Source organism: Xiphophorus couchianus, chromosome 11 (assembly GCF_001444195.1).
Source record: "Xiphophorus couchianus chromosome 11, X_couchianus-1.0, whole genome shotgun sequence".
NCBI classification, from domain to species: domain Eukaryota; kingdom Metazoa; phylum Chordata; class Actinopteri; order Cyprinodontiformes; family Poeciliidae; genus Xiphophorus; species Xiphophorus couchianus.
The window spans coordinates 1,471,918-1,476,191 of NC_040238.1; the positions used below are offsets into that span (position 1 = coordinate 1,471,918).

At 40.1% G+C, this 4,274-nt stretch overlaps 2 long non-coding RNA genes across 4 annotated transcripts; one reads left to right on the forward strand and one right to left on the reverse strand.

The window, feature by feature from the left end:
• Positions 1–1,003: 1,003 nt before the first annotated feature.
• Positions 1,004–1,645, forward strand: LOC114153514 (uncharacterized). 3 transcript variants are annotated; one of them, XR_003597342.1, is made up of 4 exons: positions 1,004–1,056; positions 1,125–1,184; positions 1,255–1,311; positions 1,583–1,645. It is a non-coding gene; the product is annotated as an uncharacterized LOC114153514 (long non-coding RNA). The 3 variants fall into 3 exon arrangements; XR_003597343.1 differs by lacking the exon at positions 1,583–1,645 and adding an exon at positions 1,377–1,542; XR_003597341.1 differs by lacking the exon at positions 1,583–1,645 and having other exon boundaries at positions 1,255–1,542.
• Positions 1,646–2,093: 448 nt separating this feature from the next.
• Positions 2,094–2,955, reverse strand: LOC114153391 (uncharacterized). The gene is made up of 3 exons (XR_003597317.1): positions 2,667–2,955; positions 2,412–2,598; positions 2,094–2,140 (listed from the first exon to the last, which is right to left on the reverse strand). It is a non-coding gene; the product is annotated as an uncharacterized LOC114153391 (long non-coding RNA).
• Between the last annotated feature and the right edge of the window lie 1,319 nt (positions 2,956–4,274).

Genomic DNA, 4,274 nt, shown 5'->3' on the forward strand with positions numbered 1-4,274 from the left:
TGAGAATATGAAGGCAAATTTTTCCCCTCGCCCACTTTCTTGGGTGATGTCTTCTCTGCTGGAGATGTAGGTTCTCCTGCAGGCGGTGAGGAGGCATCAGCTCAGCTCTGGCCCCACAGGAGAGCTACCACCAGGGGCTGATACATGATGAAGAGGCTGCTCTCTCTGGGGGAGCGCAAAGCATCTTTTCAGCTCTATCCCAGCTTCTCACACCCCTGCTGCTGGGCCAGGACAGAGACGAACACTTTTTTTTTTTTTTACATAAGTGTTCTCTACGCACTGCAATTTCCCCTGCAGCTCCATCACCCCCCGCTGCTGCGCTTCTTTAAAGAAAGAACCCAGCTCTGAGGCGTTTGGACAACAAAGTCATTCTATGTGAGACTAATGTTATCTTTGATTTATCTTTTCCAAATATAACATTTGATATTGGCTGTTTGAATTTGAACATTTTATAAGTTGTTTTTTTATTACTAATATGAATTCATTTGCAGTTGCCAAAAAAAAGAACCCAGAAAGTATTCTTTTCAATATGTTTTATTCATCAGATATCTGAGGGAAAATCTATCTATCTGTCTATCTATCTGTAATCAATTTGTGTAACTTATGAACAGATAAGTTGAGAAATTTAGATTTCAAGTGTTGTAGTTACAATTAGTCTTCTTGCTGAGTTCAAAAAGGAGGATAATAAGCACAACCATATTGTCAAGAAAAATGAACAGACTGTTTAATAAAAATTAAATAAAATATTATTGTAAAAGTGTTTACAACAGAAAGTGTCTATCAGGTAGTGTGTTTTCTTTTAGTCCAGATTTCTTGTTGTTCAGTTCCTTTCTTAAGTTCAGTATTTGAAATTTAAGTCAGTCAGTCAGTCTTTGTCAAATTCAATGGCCATGTGTCTCTTTGGATCCAAAATCTTATTGTAGCAACATAAATGGTACGCTGCCACTTTAAGGCCAATTTCAGCTGCTGCATATAAGCAGGTCTCTACCTGTCACAAGACGACTTGCGTCATGACGTCAACTCATTCTGCTTCCTTTGTTTGCTGAGCTGTGCTGGGTAAGCGTGGCTGTTTCTTTGTCAGCTTTTATCGTAGCAATTAATGCAAGCTGGTCTGATCTGTTAAGCCTCCCTTGCTGTGCCTCCAACTCCTGGACCAATTTGTTCGGTTGTTTGCTGCCGGGAAGGTAAGCGCTAGCATGGCTAGGTAACATCCATCTCATGTAAACGAAGCCTTTACGTAGCATTTTGTTACAGCTGCGCTCCATAGGCGAACTTGTGGATCTGTTAATCTGGCCGTGTGGTAATTTACAGGTAAGCAGCTACCGTAAGTTATAGTTTTTATCAGCAGTTGTATTAATAATCTACTCTATTTTTAGCCTCCTGCTGAATCCTTGACGACTATTCTATTTGGATATACACTCGCTGCTGTTTTGCCTACGATGAAATATTTTAAAAGATTTGTATGAACTTTCCCCCGCTGCCGGGAGCATTGATGGCACTACGACCGGGATGAGGAGCAATGTTGTAGTGCTATTATATTACTGTTTTACTCGTATTGTTTCATTTTTTGTCTTTCTTTTAGGGACTGAGGCTTCTGTGGTGGCGGTGGTGATCCCAGGTGGCGGTGTCTTGTCTTGTGTGTTTTGTTGGAACACCTGTAAGCCTCGGTTTCCGTTGAAATTTAAACATTTTATAATCAACTTTATTAAAAAGGCATTCACTGTTTTAACTATTCAATTTCAGGTTGTTGTTAATTTAAACAACCTATTAAAGTTTAATAATTTTTTTGTAGAACTGTCTGAATCTTGTCTCATTCTCTGTAGAACGTACCTGTGTCCTTATTATTATTCTATTTTCCTGGAGTTATTCCAGGTGGCGTTGTCGGTTTCCCTTATCTTAAACTTTAACATCTTACATTTGGGTTTCATAATAAAGGAAATCCACCCCAGGTTGCCACAAATTGGCGTTGTCGGCAGGATTCGAACCTGCACGGGGAAACCCCAATGGATTTCCAAATTTGTGGCAACCTGAGGTGGATTTTCTTTATTATGAAACCCAAATGTAAGATGTTAAAGTTTAAGATAAGGGAAACCGACACCGCCACCTGGGATCACCACCGCCACCACAGAAGCCTCAGTCCCTAAAAGAAAGACAAAAAATGAAACAATACGAGTAAAACAGTGATATAATAGCACTACAACATTGCTCCTCATCCCGGTCGTAGTGCCATCAATGCTCCCGGCAGCGGGGGAAAGTTCATACAAATCTTTTAAAATATTTCATCGTAGGCAAAACAGCAGCGAGTGTATATCCAAATAGAATAGTCGTCAAGGATTCAGCAGGAGGCTAAAAATAGAGTAGATTATTAATACAACTGCTGATAAAAACTATAACTTACGGTAGCTGCTTACCTGTAAATTACCACACGGCCAGATAAACAGATCCACAAGTTCGCCTATGGAGCGCAGCTGTAACAAAATGCTACGTAAAGGCTTCGTTTACATGAGATGGATGTTACCTAGCCATGCTAGCGCTTACCTTCCCGGCAGCAAACAACCGAACAAATTGGTCCAGGAGTTGGAGGCACAGCAAGGGAGGCTTAACAGATCAGACCAGCTTGCATTAATTGCTACGATAAAAGCTGACAAAGAAACAGCCACGCTTACCCAGCACAGCTCAGCAAACAAAGGAAGCAGAATGAGTTGACGTCATGACGCAAGTCGTCTTGTGGCAGGTAGAGACCTGCTTATATGCAGCAGCTGAAATTGATCTTAAAGTGGCAGCGTACCATTTATGTTGCTACATTATCTTAATCCAGTGTAAAACAGGCAGCAGATCCATCAGTCCCAGGTCTTGGGTTGAAACCTGGAGCTCAGCAGATCCAATCCAGGCCTGCGATGGAGTGCAGCTGGACAATGTTCCAAGTTGAATGTGGTTCTAAAAAAAACAATCTGTATATATATAAAACTTAATTAACTATTAAAGTTCATTTCAGGTTGCAAAATTACATCACAATACTCACCGGAGATAATCACAGCAGAAATGGATTTAACTGCAAGGATCAGGTCACTTATCTTCTCTTCTGTCAACCGTTACCGGAATTCATCAGAATTGATCATATAACGTGCTTGGTCTGCTTGGCATTCACATTTGCTTTCAAACTGTTCACTAAACCGAACCACCACCTAGATTTTTAGGCAGTGGACTGTGGATTCACTCCTCCCCACACTATCAAGACATTTTGGATACACGGTTCTTCTTCTAGGCACTAGAAAGTGTGGAGAGTTTGACTAAAGTGGACTAAACAAGGCTGGTGTAAATGCACCCTAAACGCCTAAGAGTCCTTGATGGCCTTAGTTATGTTCTGACTACAGCTTTAATTCAGATGCTTCCAACCTATTTTAACATGTAAGGAAGCCTTTTGTACAAGAGGGAACACATCCCCAAGAAACAAAAGACAAAGTCTGGTTGCCCTTTATATTAGCACTTAGGACTGTCATGTCCGGGTGACTGCAAATCTACTCTACCATTGTAGTGTAAACATATGTTCAGAAGCCCATCTGTATAACTTATTCAGCTTCCAAAGATAAATAGAGTTTAAATGCATCAGTTATCAGTCTTTCTTTATATGTATCCATAAGATTACTACCCAGCCAAGATAATCCTGAGACATCTAAAGAACTATCAAACAGAAGCCTGGCGGGTTTATTCAATCAATCAATCAATCAATCAAATTTTATTTGTATAGCACATTTCAGCAGCAAGACATTTCAAAGTGCTTTACATCATTACAAACACAGAATCACAATGCAATATAGAATCAATAATCAAAACAAAGTATTAAGTCAAGTTCCATCAATAAATTTGTAATTGATTACATTTCAAATACAATTCTAAACAGGTGGGTTTTTAGTTGAGATTTAAAAGAAGTCAGTGTTTCAGCTGTTTTACAGTTTTCTGGAAGTTTGTTCCAAATTTGTGGTGCATAGATGCTGAAAGCTGCTTCTCCTCGTTTGGTTCTGGTTCTGGGGATGCAGAGCAGAACCAGAACCAGAACCTGAGAGGTCTGGAAGGTTGATACAACAACAGCAGATCTTTAATGTATTGTGGTGCTGAGCCGTTCAGTGATTTATAAACTAACAACAGTATTTTAAAGTCTATTCTTTGAGCTACAGGGAGCCAGTGGAGGGACTTTAAAACTGGTGTTATGTGCTCTATCTTCCTGGTTTTAGTGAGAACGCGAGCAGCATCTGAAACCCCAGAGGGACCCATTA